The following is a 14,034-nucleotide window of genomic DNA, read 5'->3' as shown; positions in this document are numbered from 1 at the left end:
CAGTCGAGGGAGTCGTCAATTCGTGGCATAGGGTAAACGTCTTTGCGAGTGACTTTGTTAAGTGCGCGGTAATCAACGCAAAAACGCACGGAGCCATCCTTTTTTTTGACCAAGACGACCGGAGATGACCAGGGGCTAGCTGATGGCCGAATAATGTCTCGTCGGAGCATATCATTCACATTATCTTCTATGATTTTACGTTCTGATAAGGAAACACGATAAGGGCGGCGGCTAACAATAGAAGTACCTTCTGTAATAATGCGGTGCTGTGCAGAAGACGTTCGGCCCAAGGTCGGAGAAGTGACATCAAAGGAGGCTTGGTGTTTTCGAAGTAATTCCTGCAAAGCTTGGCGGTGAGTCGCAGGAAGGTCGGGATTGATGGTGCCAAAGAGAACACAGAGAGAAGCATCAGAAGAAGCTGCTGGTGAGGAAGAGGGGGCGGTAAGGGTGGTGAGGGACACCGGGTGAATGTCCAGGGCACAAGGAAAACATGTCCCTTTAGTCAGCACAATGGGCTCTGGCGAAGTGTTCGAAGCAGCGACAAGCGCTGTGCCATGCTCAAACCGAACAAGACTTGGTGGTAGCGCGATTCCACGGGTCAGATGGCGATCAGAAGGCACGATTAGCACATCTCCGTTATCAATGTCAGTAGCAGTAAGCGCAACAAGTTGTTCGCATCCAGGGGGCAACACTGAGTCAGTAGCGGCAAGTAGGCGATAACGGGGCTCGGGAGGTTCAGAAGACGGATCGCTCTCGGTCATGTAAATGACCCTGTCGCGACACGAAATGCTGGCTGATGCGGCAGACAGAAAATCCCAGCCTAAAATAATTGGGTGAGCGCAGGGTGACATCACGGCAAATTGTACATGGTGGCGGACACCATCAACAAAAACTCGCACAGTACACTTAGCAGAAGGCCGAATTATTGCACCATTAGCTCCACGGAGTTCAGGTCCATCATAAGGCGTTTTCACTTTTCGCAAGCGGGAGCACAAGTCAGTGTGTATCACAGAAACAGCGGCGCCCGTGTCAACCAAAGCCTCAACAGACAAACCTTCAACCCGCACTAAAATAATATTCCAGGGACGTTCCGGAGGATTTTTGGGATGGTCGAAGAGTGCAGTTTTCCCTCCTAAAACTGCAGTGGTCAGTTTTCCGACAAGCGGGGGGTCGTCAGAGAAGCTTGACGGAGAGGCGAGGTTGAGCGGCGAAAAGGCGAAGTAGAACGGCGTCTTGAAGGCCTGTAACCAGCAGGCGGAGCGGGGCTTTCTGGCGGGGGTGATGAACGTCGGGGATAATCAGGGAATGAACGGTGGTTAGAGCCGGAAAAGCGAGGAGGGTAGTCTGCTTCAAATGATTCGTAGCCGCGGCGTTCATTCTGGAGCCTGCGACGACAGAAGCGGGAAATATGGCCTCGGTACCCGCAGTAATAACAAACAGGGCGGGCTGGGCGCCAGTTAGGGTAGTATGTCGGCGCCGCGGCAGGTGGTGCCAATGCAGCGACATGAGCAGTGGTAGGCGCCGGTGGCGTAGGCGCTCCAACTGCAGGCGGCAAGGATGTGACCTGGGCGTACGTTGGCGCCTGACAGATGGTAGGAGCGACCGATGTTGGCGGGCAATAGGTCATTGAGGCCAGCTCTTCTTTGACAATGCTACGCAGGCCGGCACTTGAAGGATGTGGCTCAGATGCAGGGCGGCACAAATTACCTTGAGCCGAGAGCTCTTCACGAATTAATCCGCGAATAAGAGCACGGAGGTCAGCTTCGGCAGTGAAACCAAATGAAGTGGGATCAGGCTGCAGGCGTATTGACTGTAGTTCGTCAAGGCGTTGACAGGTCGATATGATGGCGTCAATTGTGGTAGGGTTCTGCACGGCCAGGGCGTTATAGGCGAGTGGCCCAATACCTTTAAGGACGTGCCGAACCCGCTCGGCCTCTGGCATGGTGTCATTTATGCGCCGACAAAGTGCTAGAACATCTTCGATATAAGAGGTATAGGTCTCATTGGACCGCTGAAGTCGGGCTTCTAGCTTCTTCTTGGCGGACTCCGTGCGAACAGTAGGAGCGCAGAAAATCTGGCGTAACTTTTGTTTAAAGGTAGCCCAGTCAGGAATCGTCGATTCATGATTTAGGAACCACGTTTTGGCCACATCCGTCAAATAAAAGGACACATTAATTAGTTTAAGCGAATCGTCCCACCGGTTGAAAGCACTGACCCGGTCGTAGCTGTCGAGCCAGTCATCAGCGTCGTCGCCTCGGAGACCGGCGAACATTTGCGGGTCGCGCTGACGGCTGCTGACAGTCCAAGTGGCAAGGGGAGCTGGAGTCGAGTTGGTAGAAGCCGAAGTAGCGGAGTGGCCCTCTTGAGTCATGACGATGGTGGTCGGGGTCAAACGGCGGCCAGAACGAAGCTCCAGGTGGATGCAGGTGACGAAGCAGCGGGGAAATCAAGGCGCACCTCCACCACGTGTAAGGTAACGCGAAGGTCGGACTTGGGGAATCAGGCTTTATTGCAGACCTGAAGCCTTGGTCGCACACTGCAGCCAAACACACTCCGCGATGACGATGGGTATCTACAAGAGGGAGCAGGATGAAGATGAAGCAGCACTACGGTGGCTGCAGCACGTTCAGCCGTGTGGAAGAAGAAGCGCCACACAGTGCTCACAATATATATATATATATTAGTGGTCAAAAGTATATCATTTCGAAAGCAAAGCAGAGTGGTTTGCAACCATATCGACATCCGACCCTTGGGCCCCTATTCCAGCGCCCCTGCCGAGTTTCAGCCACTGAACGCCACATCATCGATGACCAAGTGAGTGGCATGCTCGAGCGTGGAGTGATCCAGCCCTCCACTTGTGCTTGCCAAGAAAAAAGACGGCTCCATTCGATTCTGCGTTGACTATACGGCCGGCTCAACAAAATTGCTAGAAAGCACGTTTACCCTCTACCTCACATCGTTGACGCCCGTGACTGTCTGCAGAGAGCTGAATACTTTTATTCGCTGGACCTTCAGTCTGGCTATTGGCAGGTGCCAATAGCCAACCACTAGGAAATCTCATTCGTAACACCAGACGGCCTGTATATGAATTTAATGTCATGTCGGTTTGTGCAACGCTTCAGCCAGTTTTGAGCGCACGATGAACAGTATCATCGGGGGCTGAAATGGCAGGTAGGCCTCTGCGACTTAGACTATATTTTCATCTTCTCGAAGGACTTTCCATCTCACCCTCGACAGTATTCGTCGATGTCTGAGCGACGCAGGTGTGCAGCTAAATCTAAAGAAGTGTCGGTTTGGTGCTTGACAATTAACCATATATTCTAGGCCAGGTCGTGTCCAAGGACGGTGTCCTACCGGACCCTGCTAAGTTACGTGCAGTGGCGGAATTTCTCAGGCCCAGCTCAAAGAACTACGCAGCGTTATAGGGCTTTGCTCCTACTTCGGCCGCTTCGTCAAAAATTTGCCGAAAGTATTGCTCCTTCCCACGGCTTCTTGCTGGGAACCCTGACTTATTGTCTGCCTGGCTTGTCAACCTGCGTACGATGAAGCTTTCGCTACATTCCGTCGACTTCTCACCTCCTCTCCGATACTGAATCATTTTATCCCTGCGCTCCTACAGAACTCCACACGTTTCCACAGGTTTCTGTGAGTACGTCGTTGCTTACGGAAGTCGCGCACTGACCAAATCAGACTGACTGCATACAGTCGCACAAAAGGAAGTTGGGCACTTGTTTGAGCCATCATTAAATTTCGGCCTTTCTTATACGAACGGCCATTCGATGTTATCGCCGATCAACATGCTTTCTGCTGGCTTTCGTCTCTCAAAGATCATTCCAGTGGTTTCGCTAGCAGGGCTCTCCGTTTAGAAGATTACGCCATTCAGGGCTTTTACCGCTGTGGTCGTAAGCACTCTGATGCAGATGCTCTTTCTCGCTCCGCTGTGTCCTTTGCTCATGAACCACCCTTGTGGTGTTTCAGTATTTAGCTTTTTCACGTTGCATGTTGGCAACCTATGTAACTCACTGAGTGTGCTAATAGCCATGTTATAGGTGTGCGCGGGCCGAAAGTTTGAGCCCGAGCTCGTCCCGGACCCTACGCAACAAACCCGAGCGCGGTCCGGCCTGACTCTGAAAGGGTCTGAACCCGGCCCGGCCCAGCCCGGTGCCCAGACTTAAGACCCGGGCCCGGCCCGGTCCAGCCCGTCATACTGTAATTGCAGTTGAAGCGATGATACAGAAGGAAATAATTTCGGTCAGGATGCTAAGTGATCCAAGATCTTGAAGTTCTAATGTTTGGAATGACAAAATTGCTGAATATATAGAGGCACAGCTCATACATACAATTAACTTATTGTGCAAAAAAAAGTTATGCATTGAATTGAGGCATTTTCAGTGTTCCTGGATAATTAATCCGGTAGCACTGAAGTTTCTTTGGGTGCTATAACTTGTGGCTGGAATGCCCAACATGTTATTTGATAGGAAAGCAAGTTTTCGGCAAGCAACTTGTTTGCTTCTCCAAAAGCGCGGTAGTTCTACAACTCAATAAGGGACATAATAATAATAATAATAATAATAATTGGTTTTACAGGCGCAGTATCTGTCACACTTGTAGCTGTGGACACCTGAACCGCGCCGTAAAGGGAAGGGATGAAGGTGGGAGTGAAAGTGGATAGAGAGAAAGAGGAGCCGTAGTGGAGGGCTACGGAGTAATTTGGACCACCTGGGAATCTTTAACGTGCACTGACATCGCACAGCACACGGACGCCTCTTCATTTCGCCTCCATCGAGACGCAGCCGCCGAGGTCGGGTTCGAACCCGGGAACTCCGGACAGTAGCCGGGCGTCTTACCACTGCACCACCTCAGCGGGGCAGCGGCATAATCACCATAGCATGATTTTGTGGCCAACTATTTGAGCTCACCCGGCTCAGTGTGTGCCGTTCACGTGAACTTTTCGCAACAAGAAAAGGAAACTCTTGCACCATAGATACTTTGATGCTATGTCCAGCTTCAAATGGGGCCATGTCGAGGCAGGAGTAAGTCACAACAGAGACTCTTGATAGGCGACAACGTGGCGCAAATCTCGAACCGGTAAGTTTCAGCGCCGGTGTTACTCAAGCGGAGATGCCAAACTCGAAACTAAATAGCCCACAAGCAGCCCTTCTGCTCGATCAGTGGCGGCTACCAAAGATCCGTTTGCATAGTGAAGGTGGGGATTAAAGGCTAGTCGACGCCGCAGGAAAGAACTCGGAAGCTCTCGGACGCGGGAAAATGTTTTGCGTTTAGACGCTTATCGCACTATGGCCGTATTCGCGGTTTCGCAAAAGTTGCACGTGCTCGTCATCGGGGTGTGCGGTCCTGCCCGGCCCGCCTAGACAAATATGTCCTGGCCCGGACCCGGCCCGAGCCCGAGGGATAGGGCTTCCGAGGGACCCGAGCACGGCCAGCGGACCGGGCCGGCCCGAGCCCGTGCACAGCTCTAAACCATGTGCCGTAGGTTATATAACATCGCTACTATAAAAATAAACGCGCTTTTTCTTGTGTTCACCGTTACTTGAGCTTGGGGCTCTCCGCCCGGTGTGTCCTTTCTTCCGCGCCCTTTGTACAGGTGCCTCGCGATACAACATAAATGGCGACGAGGTAAAACTGTATTGTCCATGGCGCACGCCTACCAGCCTCCCCCGACGCATCGTGTACTTCAAGGATGCGAGCTCTAATTGCCCGTCTCCGACAGAAGCCTTCATCGTTCGCGACACCACACCGGCAAGTTAGGCCTCGCAGATCGCTGACCCGCTCTGTTGACGCCTGCCTGCGCCTCACTCCACGCCGGTAAACTATGGCTGCCTTCTTCAATTGCAACTCGCCGCCGCCTCCATTTCTTGCTACGCCCGGTCCTGCATCTGTGCCGTGGAAAGAGTGGAAGGCTGCGTTCCTGAATTACTTAGAGGCCATCGGTGCGGAGGACCTCAAGCAGCTACACAGAAAGGCTATCCACTGGGCTTGGAGGGGCAGCGAATATATATTACAGTTTGGCGCCACGAATCGAGTCGGAGCTCATCAACATAAACGTCAAGACCGAGCCTGACACCGATGTTTTCCACGAGGCGCTTGCAATTTCTACAAGCGCCAACGAGCTGATGGAGCAACACCGCTTTCGGACAGCGTCCCGTATGAGCCCTTCGAAGCGTATGCCGCTACACTGCGCGAGCTCGCCGCAAGCTGCGACTTCGGTGCGCAAGCGGAGAAAGCCGTAAGAGACCAGCTACTTGGAGGGGTTGCATCGCAACAAATGCGTGAACGCCTGTTTTTCGAGGGAACAAGCCTTACAATGAGTCGCGCAGTGGAGCTTGGAAAGCACATTAAACAAAAGCGTCACGAACTCAAGGAGCTGTCAGCTGATTCGGTCGTGCAGAGTAGCTTACAAGCCTGCACATGGGACTGCTAATGGCTTTACGGCACGCTATCGTTGCGGGTCTACCGATCATCGTGCGAATGCAAGAAAATGTCGAGCCAAGAAGGTGAAATGCCGAAGTCGCGGCATAGTCGGACACTTTGCATCGGCCTATCAAAAGGCTAGTGCGAGTCTCTGGACAACTGGGGAAGCAAGGACACGTCTGAAGCGGCGAATGCAGTTTCCGTTCTCAACTTCAGTCCTGACGGTGTGCGAGGGAAAGGTATCTACATCGACTTTGATGTTAACAATACTACCCTGAGCCTCTACATCGACACTGGGTCGTCGGTCTCCCTTCTGAGGGAGGTAAGTTTTCGAGAACATTTCTTAGGCTGTCCACTTGCGGACGCGAAAGTTAGACTGGTGGACTACTCGAAGCAACGAATTGCAGTAAAGGGTTGCTTTCTGGCGAACGTAGCCTACAAGCAGGTTCGAATATCCGTTCTTTTTCATGTCGTAGAGCATGGTGCTTCGCTTCTGGGACTTGATGCTATACAGAATCTCCAACTGCACATTCAAGGGGTACGCTCCGGCCCAGAATTGACCGAGAGGTGGAACATGCTTTGAGAAGTGCCATGTTTGTCAAGCTGCTGACAAGTCTGCAAAGGCTGCTAATGCACCACTGCAGCCTGTCACACTGTTCCCGGAGCTGCCGTGGAAGAATTGCTGGCTATTGACATTGTAGGTCCCCTCAACTTGCAGCAAGCCAGCCCGAAGTTCATAATCACTCTCATAGACTATCATTCTAAATGGCATGAAGTCTACTTCGACAATACAGTGACATCTGAAAGTGTCATAAACTTTATATGTAATGTCTTCAGCCGTGAAGGCTACCCTGAAGAACTCGTCTCCGACTATGGACCGCAGTTTAAATCCCAAGTGTTCGAAAATTTCCTAAAGGAGAGGGGCATCAGGCACAGTATATCATCGGTGTATCACCCGCAAGCCAATGGCTTAGTGGAAACGTTTAACAGAAGCTTGAAAGTTGAATGAAGTGACTTCATTCAACTTTCTACTTTGGAGGGCCGATGTGTCCAGTCGACTGTCGTGGAGTATTTGGCTGTGCACCGGGCGACCCCGCACGCTACTACAGGCGAATCCCCGGCTGTGTTACCCCATGCATCGCCGCCAGCCCAGGACTCGTCTTGACATTGTAGGCATGCCGTTCAAGGAGTTCATTGAAGAGCCCGCTTTGGCTATGCGCCAGCTACGTGCCCGTGTTCAAGCAAGGCAGACATATGTGAAGGCTTATACGGAGGAAAGGCGAGCGGCGAAGGCTCCGAAGTTCCGGGAGGGAACCTACGTGCGATTTCGCACTCCAGCAAATTCAGGAAGGGCGACTGTCCTATTCGAAGTCTTTGCGGGTGCTAAAGCAGCTGGGACCGAACACGTTCCGTGTGGAGGATGAAAAGACTTGGAACGCATCTAAGCTAGTGTCTGTTCTAGAAGAGTTACAGATCAAGTCCAGCCTCCTGCCTGCTGCGGAGGATCCAGAACCGAGTGATGAAGCCAGCTCCCAACCGTTTCTGAAAGCCTCTTCGAAGCCTGCGAGATCTCCACATAGATAATTTCAATTCCCTGCAAGCGACAGATCCTGGATATTGAGGTCAAGAGTGCCGTCTACAAGGAACCGATGGATTCCTTCACGTTTTCAGAACTTCTACCTGGCATTGTTTTGCGAAGGGGATGATGCGAGTGTTTAGCTTTTTCACGTTGCATGTTGGCAGCCTATGTAACTCACTGAGTGTGCTAATAACTATGTGCCGTAGGTTATATAAGCTCGCTACTGAAAATAAACGCGCTCTTTGTTGTGTTCACCGTTCTTGAGCTTGGGGCTCTCCGCCCGGTGTGTCCTTTCTTCCGCGCCCTTTGCACAGGCGCCTCGCGATACAACAACCCTCTCTCGTTGGCCTCACTCCTTCCCTTGAAACCATGGGTATGGCGTGTGAACAGCGGATTGTTTCAATCATGGACGTTCTGGCTAACCAGCACTCCGACGTCAAGCACATCACATTGCTATCCTTGACAACCTCCTTTACTACAGAAACTACCTCCCCGATGGCCAAAAATGGCTGCTCGTAATTTCTCGACATCTCCGCTCAGTCATTTGCGCCAGCTATCACGATGATCCCCAGCGCGCCCATGCTGTATTGCTGAAAACATTTATTAGCCCGCGTCATCGCTACTACTGGCGAGGCATATATCACTTTGTATCGCCATCACGTCCTCTGTATCGCCATAAGCGCCGCAAGACTCCATCACCACGCCCTCCAGCTCCTTTGCAACCTCTACCGTGTCGAGCTCGACCTTTCGTACGTGTTGGAATCGACCTTTATGGGCTTCTTCCCTGCTCTTCTGCAGGAAATCAGTTGGTCGTTGTTGCCATCGATCATCTTGCCCGAAATGCGGAAACTGCTGCTTTACCAGCTGCCACCACCCGTGACGTCGGCGGTTTCATTCTTGAGTACATCACCCTGCGTCATGGTGCGTCCCAAGAATTGCTCAGTGATCGTGGTCGCGTGTTTTTGTCAGATGCCGTGGAAGCCCTTTTTCAGGAGTGCCATGTTGTTCACAGTAGGACGTCTTCTATACCATCCGCCGACAAACGAAATGCTTCATTACTTTAACCGGACCCTTGGAGACATTATCCCAAAGTAGCACACCGGCATTAGATCAGCACCGGCTCAGCATCGAAAAAAATGGCACAAATGTCGTAACTTTACTGGCCTCCGACACAAGCGCTACCCGAGCTAATATATAAATACAAATACAAATATATAAATAATTTTATTTAGCATCAACACTGATTACACAGTACTCGTGATGCTGCAGGGTGCTAGCGAAAAGCCTGCGATGGCTTGACAAAGGCTAGCCTTCTAGCCGGGCTAAAAACAGATGTAGGACATATATTTAGCCATTGAAAAATCTAGCATACCAACGATGCTGGTCATCCAGTTTCAAACCGATAATTATATATTCCTATTAATTGGCTGGCTGTTCTATAGTGCCAATCCAACCGTATTTGCCGGTTATCGCAATATTTGGCATCCGATGTTTCATTTTCTTCTAAATATTTTCATGCACACAAATTTATTGCCACCGCAATATTTTTAAGCCATGCCTACTGGCACGCATGATGTTAGTATCAGGATTTATATATTGGTTTCATGCTTTCTTGCCAATCCGTTGCTTGGAGGTATTCTCATGCATAGAGCAGTTTGTGCAACCTATTGGAAAAATGCACCGAGTACAAGTAACCAGAAATATGTATTGTGAGTGAGATTTGCTTATTTAGTAATAAAAGAGAGCGAGTATGTCCCTGTGGTTTGAGTAAGATTCAGTTCGTCTATAATAGAAACCGAAATCCCGACCTTCAGATATCGCGTCCGGCACTGTTACCAGCTGAGCTTACATCGACGGCTGTCCATGCATAACATTTACCATGACATGTTAATTTTTATGACCTTACATCTGCAAATATGTTTATTTTGAGCTATGATTGACACTGCATTTGATTTCCATTCCTGCTGTGGTTCACAAAAATGTGAAATGAAGAATGCACACTGTTCCGGCGTCCAACAGTGAACATGCAGCGTGGAAGAAACAAGAGCCTTTATTCCAGATTGCTTGCTGGTATATATAACCTACAAGCGGCTGCATGATAACGGCCAGAGCGCATGCGCGACTGATACAATACATCTTCCTCGGTGTAATCTTTAAAAGTCTGAGAGCACAATACGCGACACTTGTTGGAAATTCTGGTCGTAGTGAAGACGATTGGGCTGTCTCTTTTGTCGGGTGGATCGCCTTGGCACAAATTGCGTGGGCTGTGTTGTAGACTGCGACGCTTCCACGTTTTCCTGGGAAATGTCTTCGCTGCCAGAGTAATTTTTCGTTAAGTCGCTTCTGAATGGCTCACGTGTGGCTAGAAGATGTCGGTTGCGTCGAAGCACTTTGTTGTTGTTGTGTTCCAAGTGCTGTGCTCGTCTGTTCTGTTGTGACTGGAGCAGTGCGCGCTAATGAACAGGCCTGCACCCCTCTTCGCGCTTCGCCGGGAGGACTCGCCGCCTGCCTGCGCTCAGCGGGACGCCCCCCACGGCGGGCTGGCTCCCTCACTCTCCTCTAGTTCTGGAAAACAAGCCCCATTCCCATCTCCGGCCTCCGTTCTTCGCCCGGCAGTTCAGCCTACGCGCCTCGGCCGACGCTGGTCGCACCCTCTTATCTAGTGAATAAACGAAGTTAACAGTTTAACAGTAGCGCGTACGTCCTTTCTACATCGACGACGCGCAAACACGACAGTTGTCCTCTCTAAGGACGCGATACGACCTTGGTGCCACCAGCCCATGACTCGAGCCTTGCAATCCCATGCATTCCCTCGTACTCTTACAACTGCATCTTTTTACTTACAACTAGCCCGACATCTTGCACTTCTGATCTTTTTTGAGTTCGGGCAGATTTTTCCCTTTGGAAGGCCTTTGCTGGCGTGGATGGCGCCGGGACTTCTGTTGACTGGAGCATGACACGAAGTCTGGTAGCCGAGTGCGTAACTTTCTGCCTTGAAGAAGCTTTCCAGGGGACCGGCCTTCGGCTAGTGGAGTCGAGCGATAACCGAGAAGGCCCGACCAGAAGTTCTCGCTGAGTTCGCCAGTCTTCATTATTCTTTTGACAATTTGGACTCCCTTCTCGGCGAGACCATTGGGCCGTGGGAATCGCGGACTGGACGTCACATGCTTGAAGTCTTATCTACAGGTGAACAAAGCAAATTCATGTGATGAAAACTGAGGACCGTTGTCGGTGCAGACTTCCAACGGAATTCCATACCGTGCAAAAATTGAGCTAAGCTTAGCAATGACAGTGCATGTCGTTGTGTCGGTAAGCTTTTCGACTTCAGGGAAGTTTGAAAACGCATCGAACACGCACAGGTAGGAGTTTCCGCCGTACATAAAGATGTCAACACCCACCCTGTACCAGGCATGGTCTGGGATCGGCCTAAGCACCACTGGTTCGGTTTCTTGCTTGTATGCGTATTTTTGACAAACAGAACAGGTTTTCACCATGGTTTCAATGTCCGTATTCAGTCTCGGCCAGAATACCAAGCGACGGGCTCTCGCTTTGCACTTATTTATGCCTAGGTGACCTTCATGAATGCGACCCAGTATTTCAGCTCTCAAATTCTTCGGAATGAAGACCTTTGTCCCCTTCATAATAATACTCTTAACTTCTGATAACTCATGACCAAAAGGCTTCATCCAGCCTTCAATTTCTTCTCCATTCCTTAGTTGCCGCAACACTGATCGACTGGCAGAAGCGACAGCCTCTGACCCAGACTTGCAGACAAACATTTTCTTGCTTGCAGCTCTGAAGTCACGCTCACTGCATGAACGTCATATCGGCCAGGAACAGCTGTTTGCCTGGAACAAAGTGAAGAACGTAATCGTATCTTAGCAAGCGCAGGAAAAATCGTTGCAGGCTTGGTGGCATGTCACCAATGGCTTTCGAAGCAATTGCTATCAACGGTCTGTGGTCTGTTTCGATGGCGAACTTGCGGCCGTAAACGAAATTAAAAAAATTTTCACAGCCGAAAGTAATGGCCATTGCTTCTTTCTCGATTTGCGCGTATCTTTGTTCTGCCTCCGTCATTGTGCGTGATGCATAGGCGACCGGCCGCCAACTACCACCATAGTTCTGAAGAAGGGCAGAACCGAAGCATCAGCAACGACCTTGGTCTCTTTAGCAGGATCGAAAATGGCTAGCAAAGGCGGACCGCTCAGCGCGTCACAGACAGCTTGCCATTCTTTACAGTGGTTTTCAGACCATTCAAAAAGGGCGTCTTTTTTAATGAGGCTTCGTAGAAGCGTCGTCCTTTCCGCTTGATGCGGTATATATTCCCCGAAGTAGTTACTACCCCAAGCATTCTGTGAACGCCGGCTTTGTCTTTTGGCTGAGGCATTTCACCTAATGGTGCGGTCAGTGCGGGGTTAGGTCTTATTTCGTATTTGTTTATGACGTCACCCAAAAAGTCAATATCTGTGACACCGAATTTGCATTTCGCCGCATTGAGCGTCAGGCCGGCCTTTTTGGCCAGTTGCAAGGCTGTGCGGAGCACGTAGATTCGGACCCCTGGAGCCTGGTCGAACATTTCATTCATAGTTCTCTGGAAAACCTCAGGCGCCGAAGCAATGCCGAAGGGAAGTCGCAAGAAACGGTATAGCGCCCAAAGGGTGTTCCGATTGTGCATACCTTTGATGTAGCTTCATCTAAGGGGATTTGGTGGAACCCCGAATGTGCGTCGATGCGAGAGAAAAAGGCGGCCCCGGCAAGCTCAGCCTCAATGTCATCTCGTTTAGGCATTTGATAATGTTCTCGCTTTAGGCACTCGTTATAATTAGCCTGGGGTCAATAGATATGCGCAGTTTCCCATCATTTTTTCTTGCTGCAACAAACGGACTCACCCAATTAGTGAGTTCGCTGACTTTGGCCACGATGCCAGCCCGCTCCATCCGATCCAGCTCTTCTCGCAGGGGCTCGAGCAACGCCAAGGGCACCCGTCGCACCGGCTGGACTACCGGTGTCGCATCCTTGCGCAGAACCATGTGGTAAGGACCACATGGTTCCGGACCACGGATGGAAAGGATCCGGACCACGAAAAGGAAATAACAAGAAGAATACGATTGGGATATCGAACCGCGGCGCTGCACAAACAATACCACGCTGATACCAGTGCAGTCTATGTGGATGCTGCAGAATATGCTACTCATCAAGCCTATGCCTTGAGCGTGGTTTCCAACACACGTCACCCTATAGTTTCTAGTTCGGTTAAATCTGCATCCTCGTTAGAGGCAGAAGAAGCTGCAATTACATTGGCAATCTCCTCAACCACTGCCAGACTAATCTTTAGTGACTCAAAAACAGCAATCCGCAATTTCGCACGAGGCAGGATTCACACGCCTGCTTTCGAAATTCCCAATTCTATTCAATCCCTGACCAGATCAATTGAACTCCTATGGGTACCTGCTCATGCGGGCAACAGGTGGTGTTGCTCGAGCGCACGTCAACCGAGCAGGGCCAGCTACCCCAGGCAGTGCACGCGAACGCCTGGTTACCTATAACGAAATTACTCTCCACTACAGGGAGCAACGACTCTGCAGTATCCGCCCCCACACCAATCACTATCTAAACTCGAGCAGGTGCCCTGGCGCCAGCTTCAGGCCCGTACCTTCCTATCTCCAGTACACCTTGCCCATATCCACCCTGGCCTTTTCTCCCCTGTATGCCCCTCTGCGGGGCACCCAAAGCAGACTTTCATCACATCCTCGAGGATGTAGATCTACATGCTCTGAGCTCCAGCCACCCCGCAATTTGAAACTAACAGACATAGACCGATGGGAGCTCGCGGTGTCCAGCTCGGACCCAGCTGCACAAAAGGAGCTGGTGGCCTGGGCTCGAAGAGTCGCTGAGAGCCACAAGCTCCCGGCCACCCTACGCGATATCGAGCCGATCCATCAAAACAATCAATAAGGCTCAAGATTCCATAAACGTTTTCAGCATCACCACCATGCAACTGCACTGCCGTCTGCTGCAATGCG

This window comes from Amblyomma maculatum, chromosome 1 (assembly GCF_055883805.1).
Source record: "Amblyomma maculatum isolate TAMU_Amacu chromosome 1, ASM5588380v1, whole genome shotgun sequence".
Classification (NCBI taxonomy): domain Eukaryota; kingdom Metazoa; phylum Arthropoda; class Arachnida; order Ixodida; family Ixodidae; genus Amblyomma; species Amblyomma maculatum.
This window is presented reverse-complemented; position numbering follows the sequence as displayed.